This window comes from Dromaius novaehollandiae, chromosome 2, assembly GCF_036370855.1.
Source record: "Dromaius novaehollandiae isolate bDroNov1 chromosome 2, bDroNov1.hap1, whole genome shotgun sequence".
Lineage (NCBI taxonomy): Eukaryota > Metazoa > Chordata > Aves > Casuariiformes > Dromaiidae > Dromaius > Dromaius novaehollandiae.
In genome coordinates, this window is record NC_088099.1 from 156,282,859 (window position 1) to 156,299,492 (window position 16,634).

Below are 16,634 nucleotides of genomic sequence, written 5' to 3' on the forward strand. Positions count from 1 at the left end.
TACTGAACTCTACAGATGTTCTCCTCACATTTGTTAGTTGTTAGAATTTACCCAATTCTCTAAAAATCAATATAGATTTCACACTTCTAAAGTATTGTGTAAGTATCAACTAACTTCTCTATGAACAACTGATAAAATTAAATCCATAGCTGTTGTTTCAGATTTGGATATTGCAAATATAAAGCTCTTAAAATTACTCTTCCATGTAAAGTCATGAAAAAAAATTCTTATTTTTAAATTTGCTAAATTAAACCTTCTAAAATTTTGATTTTGATGCAGAGTTAAATATTTTAGTCACTGAATATCTAAACAACCTTGCCTTCTCTCTCCCTTTTTTCTCTACAGTGCATTCAGTAAAATGATGCTGTCTAAGGTTCCTTCCCATGATTTTTTTTTTCCTTTTCCCATTCTTCTTAATTCTGAGAAATTAACAGTGTTAAAGAAAAAGACAGTAGTTCTAGGACTTTATTATATTTAAAGGGACTGCAAAAATACCCTTGACTTCTAAATTTATCTATTAAGAAAGTCAGTATACTGTATCAAAATCTTAAAGATTAAATATTTCATGAACCAAAGAATTTTCAAGCAAACATTAAGCTAGAGCAAAATTCTGTAAAGTGAAATTAATCCAGAAGTTGTACAAGAATAGCATGCAATTAAAACAGATTCAATATTAGTTTCTTCTGAGAATTAACTACTCTGAACTTTTGCATTATTGTATGTAACTTACTGTATTTATAACAAAAACTCTTTGCATTTATAGTTTTAGTTATACATTGCCCTAGAAAATAGAACTCCAAGTACTAGAAATAACTGGTCTTAATTAAAAGAATTATAACCTAAAACATTCTTTAAAGAAAAGTATAATCATAGTGTTCTTTCTGGTGGGATTAGAAGTTGGAGTCTAACAAAAGTGTTAATTGGGAGTGAGGGATAAAACATTTTCTGTGAATCAAGCTGTTCTACATAAAGCAGCATATCTGCAAGGTCTGTTTTTGGAGTCTGAAACAAAGAAAAGGTCTATTTTCTCAGTGAGCTTTATACTCAAACGTTAATATAAAATGAAGCCTTTAATGTACAGTAATAAGATACTGGTCCTGTGAAGTCAGAGGAGGTCTACAACACCAATTATTTCCATCCCATTCCCTTCCCATGTCTGGAAAGACATATGAAGGCTAAAAACAAGCAGTCTTTGGGAGAAAAGGAATTATACGTGGTAGCAAGATGTCTTTAGAAGTAGGGGAAACCTATTGTTCTCTTAAAGGCTCAGGTCCAGAAGCCCTGTAGAAGGCTTCACTCTGCCTTGTTGGCCCAGTGAATTTTCCAGGGGGAGTTAGTTCCTCTGGAAAGGATTAAGGGTGTTGTGTGGGTGGGTGATTCTCTAGCAGAATTGAAGCCCAGCCTCAGAGCTGTTGAGGAGAAAAAGCTCAGCCAGGATACAGACCTCTGGGGAAGGGCTTGTGAAGCTCCTTATCTCTGAGCAGGAGGTTATAGGTGGATGGGCCAGGGCTGGAAACGTTCAGTCAGAGTAGGAGGACTAGGAAGATCTCAAAGTGGATGGCTCAGAAGGGTAATTGCATAGATGGAGGAAAGGGCTGTAAAAATCTTGAATGGCAGCCAAATATAGTTCAAGAATTGGATGACTTTGAAGATGATAGTGAATCCTTCCTCGAGTACAAAAGAACTGTGACAGGAAGCTGGAACACAACATGGGGTTGGGTCCCCTGGGCTGTCTTCTCTAATCCCTGCCATCTTCAATTCCACCTGGTAAGAATATTGAATCCTATCTTAAAAGTAGTAAAAACAATAATTTTTTTTATAAATGTGTACATATTATGTATGTGTGTATGAATCTATCTATCTATATACCATATATACATATAAAATCTATGAGCTTTAACTGAAAGACTTGCTAGAAATTGAAATTCCTTTTTTTTTTTTTTTTTTAAACTGTTGGGAAACACCTAACTTCCAATTCTTCTGACTTCTTAGCAAAAATGTCTCTCTACCAGTTTGTATGTACTTGTTCTTGAACTGAAATTGCTTTCAATACAAATAGTTCTCTTCATTCATGGGGAAAAGCTCTTAGCCCAAGATAGACACATTTTTTACAAGTTTCATTTGCAAACGCAAACAAGCTAAGCTCTTCAGCTGCTGCTTGCCATACAACCTAAATGTTCCCCATATCACTCAAGTTGCTGTTTCTGCTTTTTTTTTATTGTTTCAATTAATCTTGCTTAAATAACGATGATAATTACTGCTAGTCTGCTAAATGAAATGTCATCAGCAACTTGTTCACTTTCATTAATACTCCCCTATCTGCGCCTAGAATAGTTCCTCCCTTCATCCTGGGGTTGCATTGCCTTTCTGCAGCACTGCCCCATTAGCTCATTGTCATCCACTGATAAAGTGTACATCGTTCCTCCTCCTCAATTCTTTCCAAATGATGCATTTCGTGCTAATTGGTTTCATTCCCTATCTGTGACTCTTATTCTCAAATAGATTTTGGGGTGATGCTTGTCCCCACTGTATTGATACAAAGTTGTAGGGTGTCACCAGCAGACTTTTTCAAACCACTTCTATTTTTCGTTAGTGAAAATATTAAACAAAATTAGTCCTGACGTGGCTGAACTTTGAAGCGTGTACTCCCTTCTGCTGATCCTTCCATGCTTTCAAATCTATTTCTCATCTTCCCCCACCATTTTCCTCTACCTATCTTGGATTTTTTTATTGTCACTAGTAATTTCTCATAACAAGCAGTTTACCATCCATATAGATGAAGCATATCCAGTTTTGTATGGAAAAACAATTATCACAGAAAGCTGCCAGACAGTTTTTTTTGCAGAATGTACCTTTTATGAAACCTACATGGAATTCTAGCACATTTTTCCATTTTTTTATCCCTCAGTGAAATTAAATGGAAATAACTCATTATTAAAAGCGTTTGTTCTCCAGTTTGTCTCAGAGAGGTTTAACGTTTCCCGTGATAAATCGTGACACTATAGAGGTGTAAGTCTAATTTTGGGCTTGCAGAAGACTTGCTCCAAGCAGACTCTGTTTTCTCCTTGTTATCTCTTTTATCTATCACATCCCTAATATACAGCAACAGTTCATCTCCTTTTATAACAGCATCAATTTGCCACTAAGTTATGTGCCTGCCTGTTAATTCAAAAACCATAGAAATTATCGGATGTTGCAGAATAGAACTTTTAAGACGAGTTTTCAGTTATGTCCTGATTCTAAAAGCATACCTATTCATTAGAGTAGCTTAGTAGGTTCTTGGCATCTATCACTATTGTGTTCAGTATGCATTTATTAGAAGAGTAATGCACATCTCTTAGAAAAAAGCAGAAAACGTGATAGGACATGCTCTTTTTCCAGGAGAGCTCACAGCCGAGACTGACGTAAAGAGGGAGGATTAGGACTTGCTGTACACACAGAAAAAGTCAATAACAGAGCCAAGAGTGTAACTCTCGAATCCCAGTTGAGCGCTCTTTCTCCTCAAGTTTGCTGAATATCAAGGGACATATCAGTCACACCTGTACAGATGCTGAGACATCTGGCCCAAACTAGGTATCTTTTTTTCCAAGTTCTTTTAGCAGTCTACAGCCAAACTGACTCCCTCAATACGATTCTGGCTTTTTTGACATTTGATCCTCCCCACTTCTTCCTTTTGGCATTGCTTCAGTCATAATCCCTTGTACATTAGTTCAGTGCTGGATGTACCAATACTTCAAGTTGTGGAGGGGAACACTCCCTATAGAGTTCTAATTCCTTAGCTACACCCTTCCCCATCATCTTATATCTCTACTTACATCAAAATCTGCATAACAGAGTTTTTTAAAGGGTCTCTGTTTTGTCTGCTAAATCCCTTTATATAAATTTAACTCTACATGTGACTAATCCAAAAACAACAGGCTGCTTGTGAAAGTACACAAAGAGAAAACAAATCTAACACTCTGACTGCATTGATTGTTGCCAGGTCAAGAAGCATATGTTTCTCCTCCAATCAATAACATTTTAAATCTAAATTTATTTCAAAGTAATTAAGATAATAAAACACTCTTACTTAAACTCATGAGCAATCTCCTTTCCTGACTGTATTTTAACAAAAAATGTAGCCTACTTTTCTGTTCTTAAAAATTATAATAAAAAAATAGGAAAGACAATGTGCATTCAACATCTGGCTTTCAGTGAGGTCTTGCTCTCTACTATTTTTTCCAGCTGTGTTGGCTCTTTACTTTGATGGATCCTCACTCAAGCATCCCTGAAGATCATTTTCCTACTGATTGGATGTCCCTTGGCCATCTTCCCATTTTCAGAAGAGAAAGTAGGAGTGGATACCACACATGAACTTGGCTTAAAAGGGACTACAATGTCCCCTGCACTTTCAGGCACAAATGGGATGAAAAACTTGCAAAAATCAACCAAACCAAACCAAACCAAACAACACACCATTCAGACAGCTATGTCCATTTACTCTGGAGAAATAGAGCTGTCTGAGTATCCTCCCCTGTTTTTAGAGCTCTACTTTCTCCTGTGATCAGGGCCAACCAGAAGGAAATGAAGCCAGCTTAAAGGTTTATCAATGACAGATGAAGAGACAATGTGGTCTAATGAGAATGGTACTGGTGGGTTTTTTAATCTGTTGAGTGTTAACTCATTTTCCCGGTGCTTATAACTGACATAATCATGCTGCCCTTTGAATTTCCACTTACCTGATGGAGTATCTTCTGGTATTCTCTCACCTATGGCTGGCAGCACTTCTGTAGTTTCTGGAAAGCTTCTCATCAAAGTGTAGGACTGAATGAAAAATGTCAGAAACTTTAAGGTGGGAATAGCTGTTATGATAAGGGTTGCCATAACATTGGCTGGGCAGAAATATGCTTTCTGTAGCACACATCTGTGTGTGTGGTGACTATAACATATCTGGGAAAGGTACTGCTATGCACGGGCTGCATAGTAAGACATCTGTAAGGCTTTCTGGGTTCATGTGGCATGCATAGGTCATCTGCACAGCATGCACCCAACACATCTGACAGGGCTTGAAATCCTCAGCACATGTGTAGTAGGGACTTCTAGATAAATGGCCTGAATCCTTGAATTCCAAATGCAAATTAATTTAATTTTAGGTAGCAAATAGGACACATTAGGAAAATTTAAACATGTGGTAACCTCACTTGCACTTATCTGATCTGAACTCTAGAATCTAGGCCAATCAATCAGAACCACCAGCTCTTTCTTGTATCCTAACTCCTATTTGACCTACAGTGTATCTTCTAAGAGGAGTATCTTGTCTAGATCTGAATAGATGGAGAGTACATCATCAATATGTAAGTTGTTCCAATGATTATTCTTGTTAGAAATATTTCTATAAATATTTATGTTCATACAAAAATATCTGCTGCATTAAATCTTGCCATAAGTATCTTTTGGCATTGGTTACTACTAGCTGAGCTTACCTGTGGTAGCAAGTGACACACAAAACACTTTCTGACTGTACTGAAGGATGTTACCAGCATTATTAGCCTTAGGACACTTGGAAGTACTGTCCTGTATAATGCTTAAAGCAGCTAATACAAGCCTCAACATAAAGTTAAGACTTCTCATAGGGATGCCTGTATGGTCTGCCCTTGCACCCATGTGCTCTCGCGGGGGCTCTCTCCAGCTATGGGGCGCAGCGTGGCGATGCAGAGCAGGGCACCAATGTCTCCAGCCAGAGGGCCGTAAAGTTGAGGACCTGCCTGCAGGGAGGGTGAGCTTGTTACCCACATGGCCTGGGAGCGGGTGTGCATGTTGATCTGTGTGAGATTAGGGCGTTTGGGAATTATAGAAGGGTGTTAAGAAATTTGTAGGTTTTTACTAACATTCCGTGTATAGCGCTGTGGTTTATCTCCTTGAGTTGCTGATGCTGATTCTGAATGTATAGCTCACTGATTGCTGATTGATTCCTGTCATTAATAAATCAATAAACTTCTTTGATTGCATCTGATTCCTAAGCTATGATGTGAACTGAGCAGTTTTTCTCTGCATGCTTCTCTATGCCTGTAAGAACAAAAAGTCAAAATGGAATAGAGCTGACATCTTTAGATAAAAAGATGCATATCACACAAGTGACAAACTTCAGACAAATGTGGAAGTAAACTGAATTACATGTGGAAACTCTGAAGTGTGCAGTGCAGTAATGCAGAGATAAGAAACCTTCTTTTCCCCTCTGTTGTCTGTTATTTAATTGATTGCCCCATCTTGGGAGGGAAGTGTTCACCCAGCAGCACTGCTTGATTTTTCTGTAATTTTTATACTTGAAATGAAATGCGTTGGCCTGTGGCCCTATTTGAATAAATTGGTTAAATGAATGAATGTGAAGAGAAACAAATCTAGAACGAGTAAAAATAGTAAAGTAAGCACAAAAGTGTTCAAGCAAGCAGTTTTATCCTCCATGGAAGCTTGTGCAAATAAAATGAGTAATCAATGCGAGCAATACTTCAACTTTGTCATGCTCAGCTCCAAAAAATACAGTCTCTGAATGAATCTTACAGCACTGCTAGAGGGATTCAGGATCTGTTTTTACACCCTGTGAGGGTTTCCAGAGGCTGACAAAATGCATGGTGTCCCGCAGGGAGGGCGGGAGCCGGGATGGCTTCCCTGCAAGCGGCCGAGATCAGGCTCTGGGGCTCCGGCCAGCGCCGGGGCAGGACCTCCAGCCTGGACTCCTTCCCTTGGGGATGGCTGTGACTTCCTCAGAAACCTTCTTCCCATCTCAGCAAACGGAGTCTCACTGAGCACAGGGGCCTCTCCAGCCCTTAAAGAAAGCAATTTTGCCCCCAAGGCTGTTTGATGACTCTGAAGTGCTGTGCTTAAACACAAACCATGTGAGTAACGCACAGAAATGCAGTTTTCCTGCTTGCTGCAAGCTGCATCCCTCCACGTTTTTCCTTCACCCTTCTTTCCCTGTGGGAACAGACAGGACTTGAAAAGGCAAAATTTAGGGAGATTGGTGTGCTTGTTTTATAGCCTTGCTGCCTTAAAAGCTCTAAATGAAATCGCATGTATAACTGGTTTTGAAAATCACGTTCAGCTCAAAAACACAAAAAGACCAACTCAGTCATTTAAAACTCACTTGTCTTTCCAGAGTAGTTTAGATCACTAAATCTAAACTACAAGGTTTCCTTCTGTTTCTGAACTATTTTCTCTCTACTAGTGGAAAACCATTTCAACACCTGCATACATTACACCTAAAGCAGGCTGAAGAATGCTGTTTTCTAGTTAAAAGCTAATGGAGAGCTGATAAAATTCTTGTACCCTATTTAAAGAAGGCCTTAAGACTGAGTGTTGGGCTGTGATAGTATTTTGTAATATGCTAAAACAGACAGTGTGAGATGGGGATCTGCGTAGAACAATATAGCTGAGCAAAGATCTTAACATGCTACTGTCCAATTGAAATAATGAAGTGAAATGCTCTAATCAGCTAAAGCCAGTTTTCAACTTGGCTATGTACCAAAAAAAAAGCAGAATTAGTTCAAATGGAATGAGACAAAAATGATATGAGAGGGGAAAATGTTGTTTCTTTATTCCACATGGATCAGTTATGTATTTTCTCTTAGTCTTGCATTACGCAGATTAATGATGGTTAAACTTCATCAAGTTTGACACTTTCAGCCTCATAAGCATCACAAAATCTGAATGTGTTTCCCTATTCAACTTTCTTGGCTTTGTACTGGATATCACTTTTTGTTATTGTGGTTTTGGCTTTAGTGGAGCTAAAAACACTGTACAGAGGTACCTTTGAGAAAGTGCTCAAGAAAATCTTATTTCTTGTTCCTTACATGAATAGACAGCTTTAAGTCAAGACGTCTTCTTCCAAGAGAGCAACATTATTGGCCACTGCTACAGTATTGCCTATTTCTCCATAAAAAAGCCATCACCCTGTTAAAGATGTTCCAAATTCACTTTTAAACTGCACAGTGTAAGTTACAGAAGACAACTTAGCAAACTCAACCGTATCATCACCTCCTTCTCCCCCATTCCCCCCAAAATCCACAAGGGCACATTGCTAGCTCATGGTCAACTTGTTTTCCACCAGACTCCTTTTGAGGATCTGGGCAAGAATCTCTCCTTCACAGTTAAAAGGTGAATGAAGTAACGGAACAAGCTGGCATGTCCTTCCTTTATAATCTTTTCCCATTTTAGGCACCGCCTCATTCTGCTGTTACTAGACTTGCTTTCCCCTCCACAGATAATATTGTGCATCAATTAGTGTCCTGTTCTCTGTACCAGATGGTCAAGTCCCACAGCGGGATTTGGGCTCATAACCAATAATGACATTTCAGCGCAGCAGTAGAAATGTGTGCACTGTATTGTTAGATGTGCAGTAATTTGGAAAGTTGTTTATTATAAACTGAGGTCCGTGATGCCTTTTTCTAGTGACTCTCCAGGTTGGGAGGTTAAAGATTTAATTTGTTCCCTATTTACCCTTCTCCTCCACAGTGTAAGAAAAGATTCATTTAGTCAGTGTTCCTTTTCTCAAGAGAGCAACCTTGTTGGCCAGTATTATCTGTTCCTCTATAAAAATGAGTTGGAAGTTTATTAGTCTGTTAGAAGTTTATTTTATAAAGTGCATAATGCAACCCAGTGAGCAAACACAACTGTTAATTTTTTCCTCCTGCAGATCCAAGTGAAAATTATCTAATCAGCTTTGCATGAAATTTATTCAATTGTATTTGTTCTTCACTTGGCTTGCAGAGTTTTGGATGCAATTTGGGAGGAGATGTGCCTTGATTAATCAAATCTGATCAAAGTGTAGATGGCAGAGATTTACACACGTTATTACCCTTGCTTTAGAACAGGAATCAGTACCCTTGCAGTCAGCGGAAAGGCTTGGATGATGCTCTGAGGTTGTGTATGCATGGACTGAATATGACCTTGAGTGTTTATATACTACCAGCTGGCTAGTGAGTTGTGCGCTCAGTACACTGCTTGATAAAAGGTTTCCTTGGAGTGGATGCTCCACCCATTCTCTTGCTCTGCTAGGACTAAAACCTAGTGTGAACATAGGAAAGTACTGTATACAATAAAAGGGAGGAAAAGAGGGGTCAGTGAAAAGGAAAATCACTAATCGATGATATTTTGGCATGAACAAAGATCTTCTACTTAGATTTTACATCTGTACTAAACAATAACTTCATTAATCTGTCTGAACTGTGGTCTCTATTGTTCTCATCCATGGCTAAAATCTTTGCCTTTAGGAACTAGTCCAAAAGATCAGAAGATTATTAATGCATTAGGGACTGCAGATTGTGTGTGTAGATTTATATGTTAAAATTGCCATATTCATTGATGTAATCTTTTTTAAATCTTAAATCTTGCGTTTGGTGTGTGGCTTGGCATAGTATCATGCAGTCCCTCAATGCAAACAAAAGAGAGGATTTAGAATGAAAGTGCTTGAATACTGAAGTCAGATTGTCATGTTTCAAATTGAAGACCAATCTATCTTTTTCAGTGACTTGCATCTGAAAAAAGAAGTATTTAAAACTTTAATTGGCTTTAAGTAAGTTTTGGTAACAGAGAAAAAGACAACTGCATGATAGAAGTTTCACCAAATCCACACAGTTGGAACTGAAATGATAAATATCAGCAAAAATAATCTTTTAATGTCTACATAATACAGAAGCACTGGGGACATTAATGTACGGAAAGCAAACAACGACATCATTTCTGGTCATATCTGATTAGGGTACTTGGATGAAAGACCTCAGTCATTTTGCTCTTTTGCTTGTAAACAGACTGACTGTATAGATAATAGTCTGTGGTTATGACATCCCTTAGCAACGCATTGTGAAAACACAAACGTTGTTTTATTAGCAGTTCCACCTAAACTGTGTTTAACTGTATTTGGAGCATATATTCTCAGATAATTGTGGAGGGCAAGACTGAGATGGCCAAGTCTGGACATGAGGTGCAGGAACATGTCCCTGTTGCAATCATAATTGCAAAGTTTGGTAGAGTTTGGGTAGCGTAGGAAGTACTCACCCAAAAGAGCAGACTGATCAGATAGCATTCACTATCAGACAGATCAGACTACTGGCTATTTGCTGTGGTGATGGAAGGTCTTAAGAATCGATCCTGGAGAAGGTGGTGCAGAAGCCCAGGTGGTCTGGCTTGTGAGCTATGAGACTGTGGGCAGATGAAGGCACTGCCTTGAAGGGTTTTGAGCAAAGGATCAGCTAGGGGTTTGCTGTCTGTACCCCTAGTACTGTTAAGGAGCATGGTACCCATTCTTGGGGGTGTTTTCTGCTTTCAGATGGCATTTGATGGGAAACTAAGCAATTAACATATTTCAGAAAGCAATGCAATAAGGACATGATAGTTTTAATATGAAGCTGAGCAAAACTCTGCTTTAGTGTTATCAGTGACTCCATTCTGCTTTTCACAAAGAGCAGGCTTCATAGCAAAAAAAAATGTTGTTTTATTGTAGACTGATGGGGAATGGCTGCACTGTGAGTGTGGGAAGTTAAATTTGAGGGATTAGAGACATGGAATATATTACACTCAATACATCTGCAGAGCTAGGATCTAGGGAGGCGAAGGTTGCTGGTGTCTAAAGGGAAGTCTTTATGCTTGCAAATCTGGCCCGTTTTCCTCTAATTCTTTGCAAGGAATAAATATGACACACACTAAAATCGATCTTTAACATCTTTTTCCCTAGAAAAATATAAATCGCATGATTCATATCAAACAGGCATGTTCATAGTTCTTCTTACAATGCAAATCTTGAGCTAGTCCACAGGTACTTTGAAAGGCAACTAATTTCAATACAGCTTTCTCTGTAAGAAACAGGGCAGATATTTTATATAAACTGAGATCTACATTGTTCCAATATATTGTTTTTGCTGATCTTTGATATGGTATGCCTGCAGAAACACCAACCAATGCTCTGGTTATATAAATCCTATTGTTTCCTTTCAGCTTCTGATATTTATAGAATATACAGCTACAGAAATAAAATACACAAAAGTGCATTTTTGTTTCATTTTTCTTTATTTGAGACTGGTAATAGGATATTGTTTTGATTTTGAAAAAGTCAGATGTGTACTACTTTAATTTTTTTCCCTCTTCTCTGGTGACAGCATCGATTAGTCTTTGCCAATTTTAAATATCCTTTTTCCTATTACCTTCTTAATGTCTAAATGATGAATACACAAAACAATGAGCCTAACTAGTGCCCGATGCATGAGACTGGGAACCAAGACAACATTTCTTTCTGCTTTTGAAAAATTTTATGACTTTGGACCATCGTTACTCTTTGTGGAATACTGAAAGTCAGTCAATTAGTGTTTGCAAAATAATTCAAGATTCTTTCATGAAAGGCACAATAAGAGTGAAGTGTTTTAATTGAAGAAACATGATCTGGCAAGTACAGTGGGACATGACATAACCATGCAGCAGTCACAAAGACAGTGCCTGACCTCCCCCCCCCCACACACATTTGTGTAGTTCCATTAATCTGCTGTTATTCCAGGTCATTTTGTTTTAAATCTGCTGTGGGTCTTCTCTTTCTCTTCTCAAAACAGTGTTGATATACCAAACTAAGGAAATGTTATAGATGTTTCTGTTATTTATCAACAGAGAAAGGAAACCGTGTCTCAGTTCTAAGTGAAGTTAAAGAAATTCCTTCTCAGACTATGTCTATTCCAAGATAATATCCAGCTCTCAGGTGAAGGGGTTAACACATATAAATCGATACTGTCTAATCCCAGTTCAGTAGGCTTGCAAAAATAGCATTTCATAGGTGATGACACTCGCACAGAAGTCTTCAGGGAGCTAGACACGACTAGAGCCAAAGAGACTGCTGGTGCTTTGGCCTGCCCACCACTCCAGGCGCTCTTTCCTCCTGACTAAAGAGCAATCCAGGGCATACAAGAGGCAATATTGATAAAGCTGCACCAAAACAAGCGGGCAGGAAGGAAGTTGCTCTTTTGCTCTGTGGCAGTTTTGAAAGAACTGACTAGGGTCTATTAAAAAAATTAATTTTTGCAGAAGTCTCCCTTTGCCACTTTGGTTTGAAGCAGTCTGTTGCTTCGTTTTGATTTATGGCATTTTTAAGTGGAAGGGGGATGTTGTTTACACAAAGGCAATGTGGAAACAAAGAGCTAGATCTAGGAGGGGACCAGGAGGCTGTGGTGTGTGTCTGGACCCTCTGCTGCTGCCAGGGAGGAGGGACCAGGGCTGAGGCGTGAGGGCAATCGCTGAGGAGGGGACACTGCGGAGGAGAACCTGTTGCTGTTCTTGCTCCTCCCTAGAGTGAAAAGCAAGCTGCGCCTCTTAGGATTCCCAGTCCTGCTCTCCCTTTCCCAAGGCAGGAGCAGCCAGCCCTGGACTTCCTTTCTTGGGATAGCACAATTTAATTTTGTCTACACTGGAGTGAATATTTCCGTACTGAGAGCCAAATTCTGTCCACTGCAATGCACAAGCAATGGCTGATGGAGAAGGTAGTTTTGGAAGGTCTTTCTCACTCCTAAGCTTTTGGATGGCTACCATGGCCTTCAGCCTCACTCTGCCCAGGGAGAGGGTGCAATTGCTGTTACTGCGCCTGGGACAGAACTGTAAACTGTAAGGCTTTATCTTTACTAAGTATATCAACGTTTTTGTTATTTTACAGTCTAAAACTTATCCATCCAGTATTGTTTCTGTCGTCTATCCTGTATGCTGTCCTTTAACAACGTGTCAGAGCTTTGTCATGCTGTCATTTCATGTATATCGACATCGGTCAGGAACAGTTAATGGCCATGCCACCACATCTGGGGAGTCAGGCTTTGGACAGCTTCCTGAAGAGAGCTTGGGTAGACATGTGGCAAGGTTTGACAAGGCTGGAGCAGGACTAATTTTTCTATTAAAAAAACAAAAGAAAAGATTTGTTTTGATCTTTCAATAATTGTTTTGGATTGAAATCACAAAGAGTATTGCACTTTTTTGTGGGGAAGAGATTAAGTGCTCATTGTGTTGTTTACAGAAAAAGTTGATTATATAAAGTACTTGACATATTAAAGAATGTACAGTAATACTTGCTGAGTTATTCAAGAAAACACAGACCAAGATCTTCTAGACACTACAGCACTTGTCCAGACTTTTAACTCAGTCCTGCTCAGGTACATTTGGAAGTGAGAATCCCTGTTTTGCTTCCAATAGTAGATTCATCTCACTCTCATTCCGGATACCTACAAAGTAGCTTTCCACGCCTGACTTGTCTCCTGAGGGACCTGTGCAGTCATTGTAATGATCACACACTATTAGGAAACATTTCATCTGACCTATTTTTGGGGTTTGCTTCAGGATGAGATGAAGTTCTTGCTATTGACTAGAAGGAATTTGACAGAGTAGCTCAGATGGAGTCATCCATTTTTGATCAGACAAATCCCACCTCTCATATTTAGTGACCATCCTTTTCTTATCTACGTTTCGAACAAACATGGAGCCTATTCTTTGCTGCCCCATCAGTAGATACTAACTTTAACCCTCATCTAAGGTTTGCTTCTCCATGTTTCTTTCTAATACGTAAGGAAACTTTGTCCTGATACCATTTCTAAAATACCTCAGACTTCTGCCTCTCTTGTCTTTTCAGTGTGTCTGTACTGACCTTCATTTAGACAACATTATTTTTATGTACATGACACTCTCAGCTTCATTTCCACAGCATGTCTTTTGACAGTTCAGGAAACAATTGGTCACTGTTACTAACACTGGTGATTTCTCAAGGATATCCTCAGAAACTTTTCAAGGATATCCTCAGAAACTTCAAAGAGTGGGAGGGAAAAGATAGCTGGAAAAATAAATGCAGAAAATTTCTGTGTTTATTCATTTGTACCCATGTAGATGAAAACAAAAGCCACTAGTGACAACAACACAGTGATCACCTCACTACTGTCAAGTACTAGAAAGAGAACAATTAATAGAAGCAAGGAGAACCAGATGAAAGAAAACTAAATTAGACTTCTATTCTAATATTCTATGCATATGGCACTGTCATTAGATGACTGTCATAAAAGAGGAACTGTTTCCTAAAATGGTGATCTCGGGCATTTTTACTTTTTTTGTTACCTTTATTTTGCAATTAATTCCCTGCAGTGGTGGTAAAGTTGCAGAGCATGGAAATGTACTGATCTATTCAGTGTCTATAGATGCACACTGTATGAGTTTTGTCTGTACGCGGATAATATATTAAATGTCTAAGAGAAGATTTTGCTTTCTTTTCTGAAGGGCCTCGTCCTTAGCAATGGCAATGTAAGTATGTTAATCTGCTTAGAGATGACATAGTTACTTTTTTTGCTGCACTGAGCCCATTATTTTCCGTGGATGCGGTGTTGGAGGCTGTGGGCAGAGCAGGGTTGTGGCCACTTCCCTGATTTCAAGGAATTTGGCACCTGCAGTGCCAAGCAAGACAAAGGGGTCAGGTACATGTTCGGCAGCCTATTCCTGCCACCATTTCCTCTGCAGTTTTGGGGAGGCACATGCCTTGCAGAAGGGCCAAATTCCGTGTTTTGCAGGATGAGATGGGGTAAGAGCCTCGATGTTTAGTGGGCCTCCCATGGTGTGAGCAGGTGTCCTAGCCAGCTCCCTGGGGCAGCTGGATTGCACCTACTCTAGCAGGTGCCTATTATTTTGGGCTAGGTGAATGGTACAGAGTGAGTCAATGAGGTGTTATAGTATTTTCTTCTCTTACCTGTGTAGCGAACCAGGTTTTGGGCAGATCTGGCTCCAGGCTGCGTGAATCACTTGTTGCTTTCTTAATCTTAGATGTTGTCGTAGCTGCATTCCCCATGCTAGACAAGGACAGAAACTGGTCTGGAGAGCTGCTTTGTCTCTGACTAGCCAACTCTTTTCATTTCTTTACTTGACAGGTGCAGGCACCTGCAGTCATGAAGTGGCACTATACCTGCTCTCCATTGGTATAAGAATTCATATTTACAAAATCAGTAAATTTCTACAGCTCTTTCCTCACTCCTTTTTCTGGCCAGCAGAAACGGCTTGCCACTGCAAGGTGTGGAGACTGCAGCCCTCCGTAAGGAGGTGCAACCATGGCAAGTTTCTACGAACATGAGCTGAAAACTGAAGTGTTCGCTCAGTCCTGTAGTCCTCTGCACTACATCTGGCTAGTGACTTAACCAATGCAACTGAGTCCCTAGTGCCTAGTGCAAAGCGGCAAAAAGTTGTAAGAAATTTAGCTGTGCTGTGATGTTATTTTTTCAAGGACTAGTCTCTGTGTTAATTTTAATACAGATCCTTTTTTTCAGTACAAAGGTAACTACTGCTTGTCTCTACTTGTAAACTATGATTAAAGAAAAAGCTAAGTGTAACGTATCTCCTTGCCTGAGTTTCCTGATATTTTGGTTTTTAACCCATTATATAACTACTGTTGCAAATATTGGCAGATATCTGAGAAACTTCTTGATTTTTTTTCTTTTTGCCCCCAATAAAATAAAAAAAATCCTATACTTCTCACATAACCCATCTAGACATGATTTCAACTTCATGTCTGCCAATTTGAAAACAGACAACAGAATACTTGGAAGGTGAAAAAACATTTTGTTCCTTATGAGAAATAAACTTTTTTCTCTGTCTTAAGGTGATTGCTTTTTATTGACTTCAAATATATTCATTTGCCAAGGGCTCCTAAGGGCAGCGGGTGAGAACAGCTGATGTTAGCAAATTATCTGCAATGTGTTGAGTAATAAATATAAAAATAAGCAAATTCTAGAAGACAGACCAAGTCAAAATAAGTCATATTATGCACTTAGTTATCTGTCTGCATGCTGGAGGCCTCTACACCTGTGATGTCATCCACACTACAGATGTGTCTGTATCTGACTATTTTATGTCCCTGTGATGTTCCTTTTGAATGCAGTCATTATCACGTTGCTGTCAGGTCTAAGCTTTGGAACTAATTCCTACACATTCTATGCTCTCTTCTTATATTTTATATTTTATGTTTTATGTTTTATATTTTACATTTTGTATTTTTTTACTGAACACCTGGGCAGATAATTTGTTAGCAAATGCCAGGACTGTCATTTTTGGCCAGTGTGGCATGGCTTAACTTAAGAATATCTTTGAACTGCCACACCTTGATAAAAAAGAGTAATGACATTTAGGCAAGGGCTGTAGTCTTCACTTCACAGCAGTCACAGAAGCAAACCTGCAAGAGACTTTCCAGAGTTACGGTTTACCTGAACCACTCCTGTGATCTGGCTGGAGAGAGACAGGGTTTTCATAGACCCTAGATCCACTCATGACGGACAAGGGCTGGGGACTCTTCCTGCAACTGTTCAACACTTCCTGCAGAGTGGAATAAACTTCATTACTTGTACAATAAACATACCAAAGCATTCCCTGCAATCTCCTTATCTACAAAATCCTTGGAGAAAGGTTATATGTTGTTTTCTGTACTTCCCTAGCTGAAGGTAGGAGTTTTGCTTCTTCCCACACAAATGGCAAATTATAGAACACACATTTCATCACATATGGTCGCTCTTCTGCCATTACTTTTCCATTTCATCCTTCACTTTTCATAAAAGGGAAAGAATAATTAGCAACGAAGTAATTGTAGGCTGTCATGGGAAAACTGTCTCCAAATAAATTAT

General features: G+C 39.1%; 2 long non-coding RNA genes across 2 annotated transcripts; one reads left to right on the forward strand and one right to left on the reverse strand.

Moving 5' to 3' along the window:
• The first annotated feature begins 1,509 nt into the window (after positions 1-1,509).
• LOC135327362 (uncharacterized) lies at positions 1,510-5,992 on the forward strand. Its single transcript, XR_010387478.1, has 2 exons — positions 1,510-1,767; positions 4,225-5,992. It is a non-coding gene; the product is annotated as an uncharacterized LOC135327362 (long non-coding RNA).
• A 5,380-nt stretch (positions 5,993-11,372) lies between these two features.
• LOC135327363 (uncharacterized) lies at positions 11,373-15,117 on the reverse strand. Its single transcript, XR_010387479.1, has 2 exons — positions 14,717-15,117; positions 11,373-12,886 (listed from the first exon to the last, which is right to left on the reverse strand). It is a non-coding gene; the product is annotated as an uncharacterized LOC135327363 (long non-coding RNA).
• Positions 15,118-16,634: the final 1,517 nt, after the last annotated feature.